Below are 10225 nucleotides of genomic sequence, written 5' to 3'. Positions count from 1 at the left end.
ACCGCCTGTCTATCCGTACGCCAAGGGCCCACACGCTTGAGGTCCGGCTGGGGTGGGGGAGCGGTGCCAATACTGGCTTCAGATCAGACTCCTCTTATACACTCGCTATCACTGCCTTCACTCTCCTTTTCTCTCGGCTGCCGCTCCCCAAGCAGGGGGCCCGGGCCTCATGGAGAGAGTACTGTAAACATTTGTGTGTAACATGTGTGAAATGGACCAGGACCTTTACACATTCTTTCTGCCGCTGGCCTGACTGATAAAACACACTTTACATTGTGTGGCTCAGCATGGTGGAACAATACTTAATGTTTCAAACATTCAAAAATAATTTGTGGGGAGAGCAAAAATAAGTATTCTTTTTTTTAAATTTATATTCATATGGAGCCCAGCAGAGCTATGGACAGTTACAGATGTTTCATCTCTCCTTTTATAAAACAAAGTTAAGTATAAAAACAACATAAAAAGAAAGAAACAGAAATAATACAACAGCAACACAAATTACACATCTCTGTCTTTCCTGCTTAAGTTTCAGTAAGTCTAGCATGTGCAGTCCTCATTGATAATGTTAGGAAACGTTGAAAGCTTTTTACTGTCATATTACACACATTACAAACTGAACTTCAAAGTAAACATTTCTTGTTGCTGAAAGATGACAGAAGCATATTGTTGTGTCTTAAACTGAGAAATAATATGGTTGATACTTTGCTTTATGGGCCCCTTATTTCATTATGATTTCACAATGCTTGGTTTTTCTGGTCGTTATGGCGAAACGCTCAATTTAAGCCACAATAGATTAATACATTGTTTATTTATCTTTGAAAACACTGGTCTTTATTATGTTGAATTGTTTGTTTAGCTGTAGAGAAATTTCATATATGTATCTGTCTTTATTTTCCCTTTATTTCCTAAACCAGGGGTGTCAGACATACGGGTCCAATCCCACCCACTAGATGACTAGACTAAGATGTCAGGTTTCAGGAGCAAGTTAAACAATATGTTGCCCACTTCATGTAAAATTCTGCATCAGAGGCTTTTCATTCACAGTTTTCTGATATAACAATGAATACTTACTGTGACCATGTTTAAAGATATTGGACATTATGCCAAATATTGTCAACCAGCAGCTTCAGTTCAAAAGAATCTATATCAGGAAATGTATGGATAAATGCACATGTAAAGACAGTTAGAAGTAGACTGACTGAATCTGGCAAAACTGAGACATACTGTTGAAATTGCACTTATTTTTCGTCAGTCATCAGCTTTTGTTCAGCTGTTTTGTAAAAGGATGAACGTCTGCAGAATGTACTTCTTTGTAATTCTTTACAGGTTAATGTGCAATGGTTTTATTGGTCCGGCCCATCTGAGATCAAATTGGGCTGTATGTGGCCCATGAGCTAAAATGAGTTTGACACCACCACCACAACAGTTCAAAAAGGATAGGTGTAATAAGCCAAGGCTTCAGTCTACACCTTTTCAGTCAGTTTAACTTGCTTTGGATTCTCACTGCTTTTTAAAAAGTAATGACTTATTATTGTCATCACTATTATTACTATTTCTTTTTCTTGTGTATATTCAGTATAAGTTGGAAAATAACTGAAATAAATTGCTGCTAAGTTTACAGACTTATAAACAAATAAAATGTTGCCATAATAAGGGAAGAAAACTAGTTGAAAAGTACTGAAGATAATGTCTGTTCCAGACGGGAGTAAAAATGATAAAGAGGACATTCGCAGAATATTTCTCTCTGAAATAAAAATCATTTCCTCTGATCATGTCCAGATCCCCTACAGCCTTCATATGATTTAAGATTCCTGTCATAATGAAATGCGGACTGGAATGAAGACAGTGGGGGTGTCTGCCTACACGACACAACCAAAGACTGCAGATCTTCAGTTGACCAAAGCCCCGAGGATTCAGTGTACATCGCTATTGTAATACACTTACAGATGAGATGCTGCTCTGAGTCCCTGGGGGACAGGAAATGTCTAGACTGAGATCCAGGAGGAGCTGATTTGTCAGGAACAACAAACTAAAGCCAATCCTGGGGCACTAATGTCAGCGGCCCTGTCTGTAAAATCTTAGTGTGCAGTGTTTTTATGCTTTTCAAAGTGTGTTGTCTGCACACCTGTTACTGTTCAGAGTGTAGCCTGATACAAAAGAACGTCACTGAAGAGGTCAACAGTTACTGATACCGAAGTGAAAATGGAGTAAAATAAGCAGAGAATGTGTTTGAAATGCTTCTGTGTTGAGCTGATATTTGACAAGCAACTTTCTAATGTCTTCACATTAAAGGAATAGTTAACCCTTTTGGGAAATAGGCTTACTTACTCTCTAGTCACAAGTCTGATAAGAAGATTAACGCCACTCACATGTCTGTATGCTAAATATGAAGCTACAACCAGCAGCCACTTAGCTTAGCTTAGCACAAAGAAGGGGGAACAGCTAGCCTGGCTCTGTCCAATGGTAACTAAGATCTGCTTACCAGCACCTCTGAGGCTTACTAATTTACATAATGAGCATAGCTTAGTTCAGGCACCATGTCAAGCTCAGCTCACATCCCAGCTACATCAGCTGATCTCAAACAGCCCAACCAAATGATGGAAGGGAGTCAGCTAATAGATCACATGATTCCTTTCTATGCAACCAATTGGCGCATCTCATGCAGGGCGCCCTATTGAAACTGCTCTGGCCTGCCTACTGTTGCTGCTTCCTCTGCAAGCTGCTTTGTAACCTGCCTCCACCCCAGCTCCTCCTTTTCATGTTGTGTGTGACTTATCAGTGTCATTTCTGTTTGTCACTGATGCTGCTCTGCTCTGTTCTGCTCTGTTCCCGGTGGTCCAGTCTCCCTGCCTTATAGGTTTTCTATGTAGGCGCATGGAAGGGCAGGGAGGTCTGCTCTCTGCCTCACACTTACCTCATTTGCACATGGAAGGGCAGGGCAGTGTGCTCTCTCTACCTTAAGGCTTCACGCGTAAGCATGTAGAAGAGGCTTTCTGCGTAGGCCCGACAAAAAGCAGAGAGGCCCCAGAACAGCCAATTTTCAAACTATTTCAAAACTAAGTTTATATAGATTAGAATTATTTTTCTCATTTTCCTGTTGTTCCATACTGAACCAAGCAGTTTCACTTGTTCTTAGATGTTCTGTAATTTATCCCACACTTGTGTCTGTGAGCAGCAGATCCTGTTTTTGTCTTCTGATTTATTGTGGCGCTTTGAAAGTTTGATGCCAAAGAAGGAAGTAGTAGCTGGAAAGGAGTAGCACGGAGACATAGAGGATAGTAGATAGTAGTGGAAAAGGAATGCATTTGGAGAAAAAAAAATGGGTTGATAGGTGAAAGGAGTAAAGACACAGCTCATCTGGTCAGGCATCTTGCACCCAGATGTTGAAGGAAGAGTTGGGTAATACAGCTTTGTCACATCCTGCCGGCCGGGGCCAAAATAACAGCTCAGAAAATAAACAACTGACCAAACTGTCTCATCGGTTGAGAATGAGGTCACAGACACAAATAGATAGAAGCCTGAAGAGGAAAGAAAGAAAAAAGACAAGAAAAGAAAAACCTTTTACTTCTAAGTAGTCTGAATAGATGATGTTACCTTCTTTGTCCACTTGGTGTCATCATAGCTCAGCATTTAAAAGCAGAGTGCCGTTTGAAGACAGATTGACTTCCATTATATTGCAATAATGGAATTGCACAAGTGCTGATTATGACGCTTTTTTCAGATACCAGCATTCACAAATGTTTTTCATTTGTATGTATTAATTGCTGAATTAATTATAGTTGTCGACTGAACCTGTACATGTATTTATGTTGCTCCGAGATGTTGGATCATACAGGTTGTACATTTCTTTTTTTTCCCCTTTACCTTATTACTATGTGACCTCTTAGTGCTTAAAATAAAATTACGATTTTATTTCATGATATAATTGAATTTATTAAGGTAAAACAGACATGTCCTGTTTGAACATCATCCCTTAGGATTCATCTCGAGGTGCCAAGAGGACGTTGGACATTATTCAGTCTCTTCTCAGTCACAACAGGCTTTGCTTATTGAAAATGTCATGTCTTCTGGATAGATGCTTCTTCACATTTGCTTCCCTTCCCACATGTCAAAGCCTTGGAGAGGAGCACAAAGATGAGATCACTGAGCATTGAACACGTATCATGGTGGCGGATCACGAAACAATAGATGATCCTGTGTTTAATCCAGAAATTCATCATACAGCCACATCTGACCTGGATATACCCTCAGCAGAGGGACTGTCGTACACATACAAATATAGATTTCAGTTTCGAGGTTATGCTGTCAAGTTGAATCTTTTTTTTTTTTTTTATTAAACAAGCATTGGCATTGTGCCATAGCAGTGATGAAACTGAGGAAGGAGCGCTTCAGACATGACATTTCACTCTGCCTTTAGAAGTAGTGGGCCACCTGCGTCGCTCAGCTGGTGTCATCCTATAGCTCTGCAGACTGTCTGGAAGAAGGGAGATGGAAGTTCTGGCAAATCTTCAAACCATCCTCTGAACATGGGACCGATCTCACAGCACCTTGCTATCATTTCATCTGACTGCGTGTGTTTCTGTGAAAAGGATTCATAACCTTAATCCGAGATAGGAAATGGATTTCATGTTTGTCATCAGTTATAGGATCGGCATATTTAAAGCATACAGTATATTAAACACTATGTGACACACTTTTCAAAGAAAGGAGGGCTTAGAGCAGAGCTGGTCGTATTGACGATGAGATGATATGTCTTTATATGTTTTCTATGTGGTGTATGGTGACTTGAAATCAGTTACATGTTTATTTGTAAAGCAAAGAACCGGAAAATAATCAGCTTTTATTTGCTGACACTCAGCGAAGATGAAGCACTTATTGAATTATCAAACAGTTCTTGATGTTTTTTCTCCTCTGGAATATTTTAATCATATTGTTTTGACTTGACTTGCCTTCTACATAAAGCAAAGAACTAATGTCACAGAAAGAAATTATTCTAAAATCAGCTGAAAACCAGGTTGAGTACTTTATTGTGATCAATGGGCTTTTCTAAGGTCTGCAGCTTTTCATACTATTCTAATGATACATATGTTTGCCTTGCAAGATGTAAAGTAGAAATAATTTCCTTATAGTCAAAAGCCAAAATGAACAAAAGCCTATATTCAGAGCTTTGTAACAAACTAAAAAAAATGCTTGATTATCATCATCAGAGACAAAATGAGACAAAAGGATCTGCAAATTTGTTGGCACTCTGGTGCTGTATCAGCTGCTAGTTGTGGGTTTGCTGTGAATGTTAGCTGTTGCATTCGTACAACACTGTCATTATTGTGCCACAGAATCTTTGAGGGACTCAAATATTAATGAATTGTTTCGGTTATTACATGCCAAGAAAATATTCAGTCTTTTATCTGGATAGAAATATCAAGATCCTCAAATATTATTGTAAAAATCTTTATAGGAAAGAAATTCACACAAGAAATGCATTAAAACCATAAGCGAATATAGTGGAACAGAAGCCAGCGCCCTCCTCCTGAGGAGTGACTTGTACAGATGTTGCTATATGAACTGATAAAATAGAGGAAAGGGACTGTGGCATTTGTTCAAGAGACAGAAAACCTACAACTACCACAATGCACTGCACTGCACCAGATCAATACATACTCCCAGTGGTGGGTGACATAATGCAAGCATGGACATTTTTCCACAGGAAACAAAATGGCGGCCAGCTGGTAACAAACAATCTGGCATCACAGCCAAACAGTAAGTGCAAAAATATATTTCTGAAAACGTTTGAGGTGAGAAACAGGAAATTCAGTGACAAAATCTTGGTTCATATTTGATCAGCGATGATTAGTTTGATCTCAGTATTTTCAGCCATTGTTTTTGTAATATAGCAAACAGTGAGGCGAGCAAATACTGTTCACAGATGTTGGTATTAAAGCCAAACAGTGCGCTAAAATATGCAGATCTGAGCAAAGAGATAAGCAGGGAGATCTGGGCGCTGGTAAGATGGAGGGAAGTTTACCACAGTTTGTTTGCACATACTACCTGCATCGTTAGAGCTGGTTGAAAATAGACAAAATGTCCCTTTAATCACCCCCTAATGTTTCTCACCATTATTTCTAATTGCTGTATATGAGCAGCACGATTTATAATGTCATTTTCAATCAGGGTCTTCCGTCAGAAGTCTCAGAAGCATGAAGCTGTCGAGGTGCTGTCAAGATTCACTGCTGACAGAAGTAAGTGACACTGATGCAGCTCTGTGTGACGGTTTTCATTCACTGTGACTGATGTTTGTCTTCTGAGCAAGCCTCTGAGATTGCAAACAACTCAGGTGATTGGATAGCTTATCTCTGAGTGCACATTCAAGAACATCCTGAGTACAGTGGACACACTCAGGGTCCTGAGTGGGAACATTGCGGCCATTCATTTTACAGTAATCTAGTCAGGGTGAGTCCAGAGTACAACAGAGTGCGTGCAGCCTCCTCTGTAATCAGGTGCAGGATGCCCGCTCTCAGAATATAGGCCGAGCATCGCAGCGCTGTCGGATGTAATAACGTTGCCCATCGTCTGTCAGCACACTTTATTGAAGATAATCACTCTGTCTCCTGTCTTCACTACGTAGGGACTGAACAGGTCACAGGTCAGGCTTTTGAGATGCGGGAGACGACTCAAACTCTGTGCTACTGAAATAAGAAACAACCTCAGGACCCTCGCTGCTGTCAGTCTCAATGTACTATACAATCTGACCTGAGGCCTTTTTTCTGTTGTTGCTGGTTACATAATGTTACATTAGTCTTACACAGTAAAGATGCAATATAATATGTGGTTTGATATGAAAGTGTCTGTCAAAGGTTATCTCACTTTATGTAAAAGCAGATAAAGTCCTGTATTCAAATTTCACTTGAGTAAGAGTATAGAAGTAGGAAATTCCCTAAAAGTATCAAATGTACCAGTATATTTACTGAGCTGATTATTTGCTATGGTGTTTAAACCATGCTCAGTGGGTACTAAGGGGCCCAAAGTGTGCCAAGAAAATATCCCCCACACCATTACACCACCACCACCAGCCTGAACCGTTGATACAAGGCAGGATGGATCCATGCTTTCATGTTGTTTACACCAAATTCTGACCCTACCATCTGAATGTGGCAGCAGAAATCCAGACTCATCAGACCAGGCAATGTTTTTCCAATCTTCTATTGTCCAGTTTTGGTGAGCCTGTGTGAACTGTAGCCTCAGTTTCCTGTTGTTAGCTGACAGGAGTGGCACCTGGTGTGGTCTTCTGCTGCTGTAGCCCATCTGCTTCAAGGTTGGACGTGTTGTTGGTTCAGAGATGGTCTTCTGCAGACCTTGGTTGTAACCAGTGGTTATTTGAGTTACTGTTGCCTTTCTATCATCTTGAACCAGTCTGGCCATTCTCCTCTGACCTCTGGCATCAACAAGGCATTTTCACCCAGAGAACTGCCGCTCACTGGATATTTTCTCTTTTTGGGCCCATCCTCTGTAAACCCTAGAGATGGTTGTGTGTGAAAATCCCAGTAGATCAGCAGTTTCTGAAATACTCAGACCAGCCCGTCTGGCACCAACAACCATGCCACGTTCAAAGTCACTTAAATCACCTTTCTTCCCCATTCTGATGCTCAGTTTGAACTTCAGCAGGTCGTCTTGACCATAGCTACATGCCTAAATGTGTTGAGTTTCTGCCACATGATTGGCTGATTAGTTATTTGCATTTAGGAGCAGTTGAACAAATGTACCTAATAAAGTGGCCGATGAGTGTTTTGAAGTAAAATCAAAAAGGAGTAAAAGAACAATAGTAAGTATAGTCAGTGTCATGACAGGTAAACTTGTATCTAAGTATAGTACTTACTAAGTAAATGTAGTGGGCCTAGTCATACTCCACCACTAACACTTGATCTGTACAACTTTGTGGTTCAGTTTTTAATTTTTTCTTTTTACTTCATGTTTTCTCCCTTCTCTCATATTTGTTATTCATTTTTCAGTCTTGCATGTCTTGTCACATGCCACTGGTAGGTTCAGTAAAGTCAGTTCTTCAATCAAGGAAATTCCTCCTCCTGTCATATAGCAGATAGCAGTCTGTGCAGCTCCTGTTTTGTGTATTGTTAGCATGACAAGTGATACCAGTAAGGGCTTTTATAAACCTGTTTTTCTTTATTATGGTCAGTTGAAATGAGTAAAGCATGTTGTCTGCCTGCTGTCTGCCAAAAAAAAAAAATCATCTTAATGAGGACTGAGTGGAGCAGTTCTGCAGCCTCAAATGTTATCTTCAGTCTTCAGATCCTCAGGCAAGCAGGAGTTTTCCTCAGGTGATCTTATTAAAGTTCTGCACATTGTCAATAATCACACGTTCGGTGATACAAAGCACGACACAGCATCGCAGAAAGATGCTGTGTGAAAACTGAAGAGCTGCTGTCTTTGAAAAGCCCCAGAGAACACTGGGAGCTGCACTGAGGCTCACATGATTGAAATCCATCTGGCTGAGAAAGATGCAGCTCTCAGTATCAGGGGTTTGGCATGCTCAGACACGTCCAGGGATTCTCCCTTCAAAGAAACAATTGACATCCACTCTCAGTAAATATAATACCCTGCCCTGTGTTTTGAAAACCAAAAGCCCACTGTGATAAAGGCAGATTCAGTCTGAGCCACAGTTTGAACCAGAAAAACATGATGCAGAGGTGTACGCTCACTGTGAGAGGAACAGTCACAGCTGAGTGGCTGCTGGTCCCTGTTATTAAGTCATATAGTCACAGTGGTGATAATAAATTTGTACATGTATTTTCAGCCATGTAGACCTTTACCATATAGATAACATCCTTCTCCTTAAAGGGACAGTTCACCCCAAAATCAAAAATATATATTTCATTTCTTACCTTTTGTGCTATTTATCAACTTAGATTGTTTTTATGTGAGTGTGATGTTCTGCCAAGTTTATGTTCATGAGTTTGTGTCCACTTCCTGTTTTTATTTTGGAAATGTGTTCCCATTGTGTTTAGTGTTTCTTTTACTTCCTGAGTTTTCCCGGCTTTGTTGATTACCTCATGTGCTTCGCGTGTGTGTTGTTCCACTCACCTGTGTGTAGTTAGTAATCAGCCCTGGTGTATTTAAAGCCCAGTGTTCCCCTCATTAAGTCGCCCAATTGTCATTGTCGCCTTAGTGTATTCATGCTCTAAAGCCATTGCTTCATGTTTGATTCCTTGGTTTTCAACTCTGCTTGGATTTATGAACCTTGCTTTTTGTGTGATTTCCCTACACGGATTTTTCTGCCGTGGCGTGTATGACCCCTGACCTCGTAAGTACAGATTTGGATTTCATCAACTGTTCTTGGTCTTTTATATTTTTCTCTGCAACTGAGTCCCAGTTTTGTACTTAAATGTTACAGTGACTTGCTGAATGTTGGAGACATCGGCTACAGAGATGTCTGCTTTCTCTCCAATATAATGGAGCTAGATGCCACTCAGCTTGTGGTGCTCAAGCTGAGTGGCATTTTGGGATTTCAGGCATGTCGTCTGCGTCATCGTTCTCCGCTCCCTCTTGCTCCTCATGTTTGTTTTTTTTGATGTCTCCTTTCTTCTCTGACTTCGTTGGCATTTGAAATATTGAGTATTTCAAATGCCTTTTTTTTTTCTTTTTTTGGGGGGGGCACTTAAAGCACCACAAGCCGAGTGCCATATTGGAGAGAAGGCAGACATCTCTATGGCCGATATCTCCAACACTCGGCTACTCACACCAAAACAGTCTCTAGTGATAAATAGCACTACACGTAAGAGATAAAATATGTTTTGTTGCTTTGGATGTGAACTGTCCCTTAAACTTTCACCATCGGTACTGACCTTACTGCGAAGTTCTCTGACACTTGTGTGGCAGCAGACTTTTAGTTTTTGCTGGAAGACACTGCGATTGGTATTCAAGAACCGAGCCAGTGACAGAGAGACACTTAACCAACTTAGACAAGGTCTTCAGCCATGGTGAAGTCCATCACTGCTGATAACACTTCAGCCTGAGACATCTGACACAGTTAATCACACTGCAGTGTTTTGTTTATTTTTTGGCTGCTGGTCAGTGTGACATTCATGTTTATAGTTTTGTCCACTTTCTATTTTACCGTTATAACTAATATTACAATATTAGAGTAGTTTGAAAGGTCAGTTATGATATAAAGCATGTTAAAGCACAGCAAGATCCAGTTTTTCTGACTCTACAAATG

Source organism: Epinephelus fuscoguttatus, linkage group LG5, assembly GCF_011397635.1.
Source record: "Epinephelus fuscoguttatus linkage group LG5, E.fuscoguttatus.final_Chr_v1".
Taxonomy (NCBI): Eukaryota; Metazoa; Chordata; class Actinopteri; order Perciformes; family Serranidae; genus Epinephelus; species Epinephelus fuscoguttatus.
This window is presented reverse-complemented; position numbering follows the sequence as displayed.